Here is a 13,561-nt window from a genome sequence, read left to right as displayed (position 1 = left end):
CGTGTACCCCAATGTTCATCGCAGCACTGTTTATAATAGCTAGGACATGGAAGCAACCTAGATGTCCATCAACAGATGAATGGATAAGAAAGCTGTGGTACATATACACAATGGAGTATTACTCAGCCATTAAAAAGAATACATTTGAATCAGTTCTAATGAGGTGGATGAAACTGGAGCCTATTATACAGAGTGAAGTAAGCCAGAAAGAAAAACACCAATATAGTATACTAATGCATATATATGGAATTTAGAAAGATGGTAACAATAACCCTGTATATGAGACAGCAAAAAAGATACTGATGTATAGAACAGTCTTTTGGACTCTGTGGGAGAGGGAGAGGGTGGGATGATTTGGGAGAATGGCAATGAAATACATATAATATCATATATGGAACGAGTCGCCAGTCCAGGTTCGATGCACGATACTGGATGCTTGGGGCTGGTGCACTGGGATGATCCAGAGGGATGGTATGGGGAGGGAGGAGGGAGGAGGGTTCAGGATGGGGAACACAGGTATACCTGTGGCGGATTCATTTCGATATTTGGCAAAACCAATACAATATTGTAAAGTTTAAAAATAAAATTTTAAAAAATTCAAAAAAAAAAAAAAACTAAAGAAAACAAGACCAAATTGTGTACTCGGACAGTAAAGAGTCTGCCTGCAATTCAGGAGACCTAGGTTTGATCCCTGGGTCAAGAAGATTCCTTGGAGAAGGAAATGGTTACCCACTTCAGTGTGCTTGCCTGAGAAATCCCATGGACAGAGGAACCTGGCAGGCTACAGTCCGTGGAGTTGCAAAGAGTTGGACATGACTGAGTGATTATCACTTTCACTACCAAATAAAAAAGGACTTTACAAAGAAATAGATTCAAAGTAAAAGGGTGGGGCTTCCCCGGTGGCTCAGTGGTCAAGAATTCGCCTACCAATGCAGGAAGCATGGGTTAATCCCTGGTCCAGGAGGATCCCATATGCCTCAGAGCAACAAAGCTCATGCACCGCAACTACTAAGCCTGTGCTCTAGACCCCAGGAGCCACACTGCTGAGCCCTGGTGCTGCAATTATTGAAGCCCAAGCTCTCTATACCCCATGCTCCACAACAAGAGAAACCATTGCAATGAGAAGCCTGCACACTGTAATGAAGAGTAGCCCTTGCTTGCCGCAACTAGAGAAAGCCCTTCAGGGGAAAAAAAAGACCCAATACAGCCAAAAATAAATACATAAATGTATATAAAAAAGTAAAAGGATGGAAAGATACACTATGCAAACAGAAAGAATAAGAAATCTGAAGTGGCCAACAAGCATGTAAAAAGATGCTCAATAGCCCTAATCATAAGACATATGAAAGTCAAAATCACAATGAGGTATCATCTCACATCCAGTAGGATGGTCACTATTAAAAAGCAAACAAACACACAAAAACAGACAAAGACAAGTGTTAGTGAACATGTGGAGAAATCTGAACCTTTGTGCACGGTTGTTGGAACTACAAAATGGTGCAATTATATTGGAAAACAGTATGGAGGTACCTCAAAACACTAAAACTAGAATTATTATATGATTCAGCAATCCCACTTCTCAGTGTATATCCAGAAGATTTCAGAGCAAGATCTCAGAGAGATTTGCATACCCATGTCCAATGCAGGATTATTTAAAATAGTCAAGAGGTGAAAGCAACCCAAGTGTCCATCAACAGACAAATAGATAAAGAAAACCTGGTGTGGTTTACATGGTGGAATATTATGCAGCATTTGAATCAGTTATAATGAAGTGGATGGAACTGGAGCCTATTATACACAGTGAAGTAAGTCAGAAAGAAAAACACCAACACAGTATATTAACACATATATATGGAATTTAGAAAGATGGTAACGATGACCCTATATGTGAGACAGCAAAAGAGATACAGATGTCAAGAGCAGACTTTTGGACTCTGTAGGAGAAGGCAAGGGTGGGATGATTTGAGAGAATAGCATTGAAACATGTATATTATCATATGTGAAACAGATCACCAGTCCTGGTTCAATGCATGAGACAGGGTGCTCAGGGCTGGTGTACTGGGATGACCCTGAGGGATGGGATGGGGAGTGAGGTGGGAGGGGGGTTCAGGATGGAGAACACATGTACACCCATGGCTGATTCATGTCAATGTATGGCAAAAACCACCACAATATTGTAAAGTAATTAGCATCCAATTAAAATGAATAAATTAATAATAAAAAAAGAAAACCTGGTGTGGTTTACATGGTGGAATATTATGCAGCCTTAAAAAAGGAAATCCTGTAACATATCATCACATGAATGAACCCTAAGGACATTAGGCTAACTGAAATAAGCCAGTCACAAGAGGGCAAAATACAGTATACTTGCAATCATTAAAATATCTAAAGTAGTAAAAAATCATAGAAACAAAGAGTAGAAAGTTAGTTTCCAATGGCAAAGGAGAAGGGGAGGGGAAATTAGTGTTTAATGTGTGTAGAGTTTCAATTTTGCAAGATGAAACAGTTCTAGAGCTTCGTAGCACAGTGTGAATATACTTAACACTATTGAATTTAAAAGCTGTTAAGATGATAAATTTAATGTTATGGGTTTTTTAACCCACCCTTCCAAAAAAAGAAATCAGAAGTATCTATATCAATATTTGACAAAATAGACTTTAAGACAGAATATTATTAGAGATAAAGAGGGAAATTTCATAATAATAGAAAGGTCAATCCAGACAGAGAAAGATGGAAGACAAATACTGTATGATATCACTTATATGTGGAACCTAAAAAATATAGCAAACTTGTGAATGTAATGAAAAAGAAAACAGACTAACAGATATAGGGAACTAGTGGTAATAATCAGGGAGAGGGAAAGGGGAGGGTAATACAGGGGAATTAAGGAGTACAAGGGGCTTCCCTGATAGCTCAGTTGGTAAAGAATCCACCTGCAATGCAGGAGACCCCGGTTTGATTCCTAGGTCAGGAAGATCCCCTGGAGAAGGGAAAGGCTACCCACTCCAGTGTTCTTGGGCTTCCCTTGTGGCTCAGCTGTTAAAGAACTTGCCAGCAATGCGGGAGACCTGGATTCAATCCCTGGGTTGGGAAGATCCCCTGGAGAAGGGAAAGGCTACCCACTCCAGTATTCTGGTCCGGAGAATTCCATCGACTGTATAGTCCATGAGGTTGCAAAGAGTCGGACACGACTGAGCGACATTCACTTTCACTTTTCACTTTCACTTTCAAGGGGTACAAACTATTATGTATAAAATAAGCAAAAAAGAGATATTGTACAACACAGGGAATATAGCCAATATAACTATAAATGGAATGTAACCTTTAAAAATTGTGAATCACTATATTGTATCCCTGCAATTTATATAATGTTGTACCTCAACTATATTTCCATTTTAAAAAGTGGTCAATCCATCAGAACAATATAACAACTATAAGTTTATTTTCCCAAGCCAAACTGTATCCAGCTTAAAGATACTTTTCATTAACAGTCACAGTATTTCAAAAAGGATGTAGGCAGACAATTGCTAACAGTTTACAACTTTCAAACTCCCTTTTGCAGTGGACTACCAAAATCAGAAAGCCACTATAAAACCCAATGAAGTCTTCATCTGATGCTCTGAACAGGGAGGGTTTAGAGTGAGGGTTGACATTTTACATTTAGCATGTTGTTTCACAACTTTTCACAAGCCGACCCTGACTTTCAGGAAATGGGAATGAAAATGGCTAACGTATCAATCTGAGGATCCATAATCTAAAAAAGGAACCACTGCTCTTTCGAGTGATGCTGTCTCAGTGGTGCCACTGGAAAGTCCAGACTGCCTGGGATACTGTTAACCAATCTGGGGAGGGGTCGGGTTCCAATAGGTCTCTGGGTTTAGGGGAGTAAAGTCTATGCTATAGGTGGAGAGGGAGAAGAGGACATAAAAACTAATTTAAATTTTCCCCACCACAAAGCTTTTCTCCACGGTGGCGAATGTATGTCAACATCAAGGAATCGTTCCTTCCTGAGAAGTGATTCCTGAGAAGCGATTCCTGAGAAGGAATTGCTCGTTCCAAGAGGAAGTCTCCCAAAACTAGATGGGAAAGGTTTCTTTTTTCCCCATGTCAATCCAGCTTCTGTTAGTGACATGTGCCCTTCCCCCAAAAAACTAATGGAGTTTCCTGTGTGCTAACAACCTAGTTTTAAAAAAAGTAAAATAAAATTCTGCATTTTTATAAAACTTGATTTAAAAAATAGTATTTCAAGCTGTACAATCAGCAGAAGTACACAGTTATCAGAAATGCACACACTTCCCCTGGCATCTCCAGCACCATCAGCTTTCCATGCCTGATCTATTTGGGCATCTCCATTGTCTGCAGGCTTATTCCCATCCTAGAATACGGGCAGGATGGCGGAGTAGAAGGACGTGTGCGCATCTTCTCCTGTAAGAACTCCAAAATTACAACTTGCTGCTGAACAACCATTGACAAGAAAATGTTGGATCCCACCAAAAAAAGATGTCCCACATCCAACGGCAAAGGAGAAGCCCCAGCAAGATGGTTCAGTTCAGTTCAGTTGCTCAGTCGTGTCTGACTCTTTGCGACCCCATGAATCTCAGCACGCCAGGCCTCCCTGTCCATCACCAACTCCCGGAGTTCACTCAAACTCACATCCATCAAGTCAGTAATGCCATCCAGCCATCTCATCCTCTGTCATCCCCTTCTCCTCCTGCCCCCAATCCCTCCCAGCATCAGAGTCTTTTCCAATGAGTCAACTCTTCACATGAGGTGGCTAAAGTACTGGAGTTTCAGCTTTAGCATCATTCCTTCCAAAGAAATCCCAGGGCTGATCTCCTTCAGAATGGATTGGTTGGATCTCCTTGCAATCCAAGGGACTCTCAAGAGTCTTTTCCAACACCACAGTTCAAAAGCATCATTTCTTTGGCAAGATGGTAGGAGGGGAGAAATCACATTTAGAATCAAACCCCATACCCGCTAGAGACACTCAGAGGACTCAAACAAAACCTTGTGCACACCAGGACCCAGAGACCCCACAGAGACTGAACCAGAACTCTGTTTGAGTCTCCTGAGGAGGTGCAGGACTGCAGTGTCCTGTCGCAGGGGCAGGTGATCTGGGGGCAGAGCTCTGGGTCACACAGCCTGTGGCATAAGCCCGCTTGGAGGAGGTCACCATTAACCCCACCAGAGAGTCGCGGAGCAAACAACCCACAAACTGCAGAACAATCATACCAAAGAAATTATCACACTGTTAAAAAAGTTCTAGGATCCACAACAGATTTCCCAACCTGGGGATCTGGCAGAGGGACTAAGAACCCCCAGGGAATTTGACTTTGGAGGCCAGTGGGATTTGATTACAGAACTTACACAGGACTGGGGAAACAGACTCTTGGAGGGCACAAACAAAACCTTGTGCGCACCGGGAGCCAGGAGAAAGGAGCAGTGACCCCACAGAGACTGACCCAGACTTGCCTGTGAGTGTCCAGGAGTCTCCGGTGGAGGCGTGGGTCGGCGGTGGCCTGCTGCAGGGTCGGTGACACTGAATGAGGCAGTGCAGCCACAGGAGCTTTTGAAAGAGGTTGTCATTTTCTTCACTACCTCCACCATAATTTGGTCTCAGGCCAAACAAGGAACAGAGCCCTGCCCATCAACAGAAAATTGAATTAAAGATTTATTGAGCATGGCCCCACCCACCAGAACAAAACCCAGTTTCCCCACAGTCAGTCTCTTCCATCAGGAAGCATCCATAAGCCTCTTATCCTTATCCTTCAGAGGGCAGACAGAATGAAAACCACAATCACAGAAAACTAATCAAACTGATCACATGGACCACAGCCTTGTCTAACTCAATGAAACTATGAGCCATGCCATGTAGGGCCACTCAAGACAGATGGGTCATGGTGAGGAGTTCTGACAAAATATGGTCCACTGGAGAAGGGAATGGCAAACCACTTCAGTATTCTTGCCTTGAGAACCCCATGAACAGTACAAAAAGGCAAAAAGATATGACACTGCAGCTGGCATGCTGCAGTCCATGGTGTCACAAAGAGTCAGACACGTCTGAGTGACTGAACTGAACTGATTCCCATCCTTGCCAGCTTTCCGCTTTTTCAATTTGGGTCCCTTCCTTGCAGGGTCCTTTTTAGGCTTGGACTCTGGCATTGGAGGGGCAGGTTTAGTAGGTAACCTTTAGTAGGTAACCTTCTCTGTGGGTCATCCTTCACCTTGGCTTTACCTTCTTTAGCATCCCCTTCAGCCTTTTCCCTGGGCATAGTGGCGACAGCGGCGAGATGTAGGTATTGGACATCAGGATGCAGTGGTGCAGAGGCTCTGGTTGGCCCAAGGGTCGCTCTTGCCTGTTCTTCTAATTATAAGTTTTTATGCACCTAATATCAGAGCTTCAAAATAACCTTAAGCAAAACTAACAGAACTGAAGGGAGAAATTAGCAAACCTACAATCACAGTGAAAGATTTTAAGACTCTGCTCTTGATAACTGATTGAACTAGACACAAAAACTCAGTAAATATATAGAATGTCTTTAAAATTCTATAGTCCAGGGATTGGTGAATTATGGTCTATGACCAAATCCCATGAATAAATTTTTATTGGAAAATATCTACATCCATTTGTTTATGTAATGTTTATGGCTTTCTATGGCTGTTTTCCTAGAACTGAGTAGATGGAACAGATCCAAATGGCTTGAAAAACCTAAAAATATTTACTACCTAGCCCTTCACAGGAAATTTTGCTAACTTCTTACTTTTCTAGAGTGTTCATGATTGCTTCTTGGAACATTTGTACGATAGGTGCTTTAAAATTGTTTTCAGATCATTCCAACATCTATGTCAATCTCAGTTTTGAAGTCTGTTGATCTTTTTTGCCTTGTGAGTTGAGATTTTCCTGGTTTTTTAACATATCAAGTAATTTGTTATTGTCTCCTGGAATATTTTAACATTATGTAATGAGACTCTAGATCTTCTGTAAATTCTATGGAGAATACACACATATTTGTCTTAGGCAAAAGACTTGCTTAGGTTTGGGCTTCAAGTTTACTCTGCCTTCCATGGGCTGTCGTTCAAATATAAATTCAGTTTTCAAAGCCCTTGCAGTCCCATCTGGATAGATCCTGATTATGTACCATTCAGAGGTCACCTGGACCCTGGTTGATTGTATATTAGTTCAGTTTTCAAAGCCGCAGATATACTGAACAGACCCAGGAACACACAGCCCACTGGTGAACCCAGAATTTCATATATAACTTCATGGGATTTTCCTGTAAAATTAAGAAAGAGTGCCTCCTCTCTCCACAATCTCCTCAGTATTTTCCAGTTCCCTATGGTTTCCCCTTTTATTTTATGGCCAGAAACTGACCTCACTCTGTGTACTTCTGTGCCTGCTCCAATCTTTGGTCTACTGGCAGAAGACAGAAGCAATAGGGATTGGTCAACCTGGGGAGGAATGTTCCCCTTCCTCAGAGTTTTAGCTCCTGCTGGCTCTTGCCATGGCCTTTGCTGTTTTCACCACAGGAAGGCTTCTGGGCTGGGGCTCAAGGAAATGGGGAGAAGAAATAAAACATAGAGAATTCCACATTCTGTCTCTCTCTGGGTGTTGGGGGTTTCCTGATAATCAGACAGTACTAAAGTGCTTCCCTGGAGCTCTGTCTACATGCATCCCAGACTACATCCCAGGCGTACATTCAGGCTAATAATTAACAAAGGAACACAAACAGTAAACACATCTAGTGCACTGGCGCTTCAAGTCGTCTTCTCCATCTAGCTGCTACTAGTCTGTGGGGTATGGCAACCCACTCCAGTATTCTTGCCTGGAAAATCCCATGGATGGAAGAGCATGGTAGGCTACAGTCAATGGGGTCGCAGAGAGTCGGACACGACTGAGCGACTTTCTTTCTTTCACTTTTCAGTCTATGGGATTGCCAAGAGTTGGACATGACTTAGTGACTGAGCACACACGCACATTCCCTTTCAGTCTTCCTACAGATGCTCTATGCATTCTGTCTAGGTTTATACTAACATTCAGTGCAGGGACAGAATGGAGTGTGCTTGCTCGATCCTTACCCAAAACAAGAGCTACAATAGCAAAGATTAAAGAGAGGATATCACCACAGATTTTATAGATGTGAAATTAGACATACTACTTTAAATAATTTATGCCAATAAATTTGACAATTTAGATGAAATAGACAAACTGCTTAAGAGAAAACTTACCAAAAGTAACACAAAAGGAAATGGAATCTCCGAATAGCTTTATATATATTTTACCTGAAGTATAATTTACTTTCAACATTATATTAGTTTTAAGTGTACAATATAGTGATTCCATATTTTCATTCATTACAAAATGATTACCACTATAAGTCTAATTACCATCTGTCACCAAAGTAGTCACAATATTATCAACTGTATTCCTTATGCTGTACATCACATGCCCATGATTTATTTATTTTATAACTGGAAGTCTGTATCTCTCTTAGAACCCTTGCCCTATTTCGCCCATCTCCCCACTCCTTCCCTCTGGCAACTACTAGTTTGTTCTCTGTAGCTTATGAGTCTGTTCTGTTTTATATTTTTTCAATTGTCTTGCTTTATAGAGTTCACATAAGTGAAATCATACAGTATTGGCCTTTCGCTGTCTGACATTTCATTTACATAATACCCTCTAGGTCCTTCCATGTTGTCACAAATGGCAAGATTTCATTATTTTTATGGCTGAGTAATCTACAGTCCATGGAGCCGCAAAGAGTTGGACATGACTAGTGCTCTTGCCTGGAGAATCCCATGGATGGAGGAGCCTGGTGGGCTGCAGTCCATGGGGTCACAGGGTCAGACACGACTGAGCGACTTCACTTTCTTTTTTTTTTTTTAATTTTATTTTATTTTTAAACTTTACAATATTGTATTAGTTTTGCCAAATATCGAAATGAATCCACCCCAGGTATACCTGTGTTCCCCATCCTGAACCCTCCTCCCTCCTCCCTTGCCTACCCTCCCTCTGGGTCGTCCCAGTGCATCAGCCCCAAGCATCCAGTATCGTGCATCGAACCTGGACTGGCGACTCCTTTCATACATGATATTATATATGTTTCAATGCCATTCTCCCAAATCTCCCCACCCTCTCCCTCTCCCACAGAGTCCACAAGACTGATCTATACATCAGTGTCTCTTTTGCTGTCTTGTACACAGGGTTATTGTTACCATCTTTCTAAATTCCATATATATGTGTTAGTATACTGTATTGGTGTTTTTCTTTCTGGCTTACTTCACTCTGTATAATAGGCTCCAGTTTCATCCATCTCATTAGAACTGATTCAAATGTATTCTTTTTAATGGCTGAGTAATATTCCATTGTGTATATGTACCACAGCTTTCTTATCCATTCATCTGCTGATGGGCATCTAGGTTGCTTCCATGTCCTGGCTATTATAAACAGTGCTGCGATGAACATTGGGGTACACGTGTCTCTTTCTCTTCTGGTTTCCTCAGTGTGTATGCCCAGCAGTGGGATTGCTGGATCATAAGGCAGTTCTATTTCCAGTTTTTTAAGGAATCTCCACACTGTTCTCCATAGTGGCTGTACTAGTTTGCATTCCCACCAACAGTGTAAGAGGGTTCCCTTTTCTCCACACCCTCTCCAGCATTTATTGCTTGTAGACTTTTGGATCGCAGCCATTCTGACTGGCGTGAAATGGTACCCCATAGTGGTTTTGATTTGCATTTCTCTGATAATGAGTGATGTTGAGCATCTTTTCATGTGTTTGTTAGCCATCTGTATGTCTTCTTTGGAGAAATGTCTATCGCTTTTCACTTTCATGCATTGGAGAAGGAAATGGCAACCCACTCCAGTGTTCTTGCCTGGAGAATCCCAGGGACGGGGGAGCCTGGTGGGCTGCCGTCTATGGGGTTGCACAGAGTCGGACACGACTGAAGCGACTTAGCAGCAGCAGCAGCAGCCCAGTGATTATTGATTAGTCATCTTTTGAGCATCTTTTCATATGCTGTTAGCTATCTGTATGCCTCCTTTGGAAATATGTCTATTCAGAGCCTCTGCCCACTTTTAAATTAGGTTTTTATTGTTGTTGAGTTGTGTGAGGTTATTTTCTTAATATATTTTGGGTATTAACCCCTTATCAGACATAGCATTTGGAAATATTTTTTCCCATTCAGTAGGTTGCCATTTTGTTTTGTTGACAGTTTCCTTCATATACAAAAGCTTTTTGGTTTGATGTAATCCTATTTGTTTAATTTTGCTTTTGTTGCCATTGCCTGAGGAGACATATCAAAAAATATTGCTAAGACTGATTTCAAAGAGCATACTACCTATATAACCTTCCAGAAATTTTATGGTTTCAGGTCTTATATTTAAGTCTTTAATCTATTTTGATTTTTTTTTTCAGAAGAAGAACCAGTCATTCTGTTAGCACTTGGCTCTCAAATACATTAAATTCAAAATTGCTTCTATGTAAAATGAAGCTCTCTGTCTCACTTTGTTTTGCTTTGTTGGGATATAGTTGCCTTACAGTGTTATATTAGTTTCTGCTGTACAACGAAGCAAATCAGCCAAATGTACACGTATATCCCCTCTGACTTGGACCTCCCTCCCAACTCCACATCTCAACCATCTATCTGTAATCTAGAAAAATGGTACAGATGAACCTATTTGCAGGGCAGGAATAGAGAGGCAGGTGTAGAATTAATAGAGAAGCAGAATTAATTTTTTATATATGATGAAAGTGGTCTAGTTCCGTTCTCCAACATGAAGTTGTCCAGTTTTCCCACCATTTATTAAAGAGACTGTATTTTCTCCATTTTGCATTCTTGCTCCCTGCGTTGTAGCTTGTGTGCATGCCTGCTAAGTCACTTCAGTCGTGTCCAACTCTTGCATTGGCCATATAAGCGCAGGTTCATTTCTGGACTCTATTCTGTTTCACTGATCTGTGTGTCTGTTTTTGTGCCATCCCATATTTTTTGATTACTATAGCTTGGTAGTATAGTTTGAAATCAGGAAGTGTGATACTTGCAGCTTTATTCTTCTTTCTCAAGATTGCTTTGGCTATTTAGGGTCTGTTTGAGTTATATACAAATTTTAGGATTATTTCATCTAGATCTGTTGAAATACGCTTTTGGTATCTTGATAGGAATTGCATTGCATCTATTGATGTGTTGGGTAGTATGATCATTTTGATAATATAGTGCTTCCAATGCATGAATCTCATATCTTTCCATCTGTTTGTGTCATCTTCAATTTCTTTCATCAGTGTCTTATAGCTTTCTGAGTACATGTGTTTACCACTCTGGGTAGGTATCTTGTTCTTTTTAATACAATTGTAAATGGAATTATTTTTTTAATTTCTCCTTCTGATAGTTCATTATTAGTACAGAAATGTGACAGATTTCTGTATGTTAATTTTGTATGCTGCAACTTCACTGAAGTAATGTATTATTTCTAATTGCTTTGGTGGAGTCTTCAGGGTTTTCTACATATCTTCATCTGCAAACAGTGATAATTTTATTTCTTTTTTCGAATTTGGATGCCTTTTATGTCTTTTTCTTCTATGATTGCTGTGGCTAGCATTTATTAGTTAAATAAAAGTGGCAAGAGTGGGCTTCCTTGACTTGATCCTGACCTTAGAGGAAATGCTTTCAGTTTTTTACCATTAGTATGGTTGTTCTTGGAGAAGGCAGTGGCCACCCCACTCCAGTACTCTTGCCTGGAAAATCCCATGGATGGAGGAGCCTGGTAGGCTGCCGTCCATGGGGTCACTAAGAGTTGGACACAACTGAGCGACTTCTTTCACTTTTCACTTTCCTGCACTGGAGAAGGAAATGGCAACCCACTCCAGTGTTCTTGCCTGGAGAATCCCAGGGACGGGGGAGCCTGGTGGGCTGCCATCTCTGGGGTCGCACAGAGTCAGACATGACTGAAGCGACTTAGCAGCAGCAGCAGCATGATTGTTCTATGGGTTTGTCATAAATGGCATCTATTGTGTTGAGATATGTTTCCTCTATACCACTGGATTGAGAGTTTATCATAAGTGGGTATTGAATTTTGTCAAAAGACTTTTCTGCATCTATTGAAATAATCATATACTTTTATCATTTTGTTAATTGGTGTATCATGTTGAGTGATTTGTGGGTATTGAGTCATCCTTGCATCATTGGACTAAATCCCACTTGATCATGGTGTATTATTTTAATGTATTATTGAATTCAGCTTCCTAATCTTTTGTTAAAGATTTTTGCATCTATGTTTATTAGGAATGTTGCCCTGTAATTTTCTTTTCTTTCTTTTCTTTTTTAAGTGTCTTTGTCAGATTTTAGTATTTTATGAATACTATATCCCCTTATATTTATCCCTTTATTATTATATAATGTCCTTCTTTGTCTTTTATTATAGGCTTTATATTAAAGTCTACTTTGTCTGAAATGAATATTGCTATTCCAACCTTCCATTCATTTCTAATTGCATGGAATATCTTTTTCCAAGTCCTCACTTTCAGTCTCTGTGTGTCTTTAGGTATGAAGACAGCCTCTTGCAGGCAGCATATAGGTGGGTCTTGTCTTTTTTATACATTCAGCCATCCTTGTCTTTCGATTGGAGCATTCAGTCCATTTACATTCACAGTGATTATTGTTAGCCATGTACTTATTGCCATCTTGCTAATTATTTTCCGGTAGTTTTGTAGCTCTTTTCTGTACTTTTCTTCTCTTGATCTCTTCCTTGGTGATTTGATGATTGTCTTTAGTGTTAGTTTTGGGTTCCTTTCTCTTTACTTTTGTGTATCTGTTAAAGGTTTTTGACTTGTGGTTACCATAAAGTTCCTAAATATTGACATATATATAAGCTGATAGTCCTTAACTTTAAGTGCATTCTAAAAGCACCATAAATCTTTACTCTACCACCACATCTTACGTTTTTGATGTCTTATTTTACATCTTTAGCTTTGAGTACCCCTTAACTACTTATTGTAGTTATAGCTGACTTTACTGCTTTTGTCATCTAACCTTCATACTGGCTTTTTGAGTGGCTAGTCCACTCCTTTCCTATTTTTTTACCTTTACCAGGAGTTCTTTTTTCATATATATATATATTTTTTTTTTTTCTACTATGGCATTTTCTTTTTACTTAAAAAGGCCCTTTAACAAATTATAGTTTAAAATACAATTTACCAAAATTAATACCAACTTACAAAAAAGAAGTAGAGTATTGGAGTAGTTTTATATTTATTAATTAATTGAATTTATTATAAAAAACTCCCAGAGGAAACCTCAGCATAAGATGATTTCATTAGTAAATTCTATTAAACATTTAAGAAAGAAATAATATCAATCTTACACAAACTTTTTCAGAACACAAAGGCTAAAGGCACAGTTCCAACTTGTTTTATGAAACCAGCATAACCCTAATGCCAAAGACCTTATATGAATATAAATCAAATTAAACTATACATAAATAAATCATGAAAAACTATGGTTTAATCCCAGGAATACAAAGTTTGTTAACAATTCAAAGACCAATCAGTATAATCCACCATATCCAGGTAGT

Source organism: Bos mutus, chromosome 24 (genome assembly GCF_027580195.1).
Source record: "Bos mutus isolate GX-2022 chromosome 24, NWIPB_WYAK_1.1, whole genome shotgun sequence".
NCBI lineage: Eukaryota > Metazoa > Chordata > Mammalia > Artiodactyla > Bovidae > Bos > Bos mutus.
The sequence above is the reverse complement of the archived record's forward strand: the minus strand, read 5'-3'. Positions refer to the sequence as shown.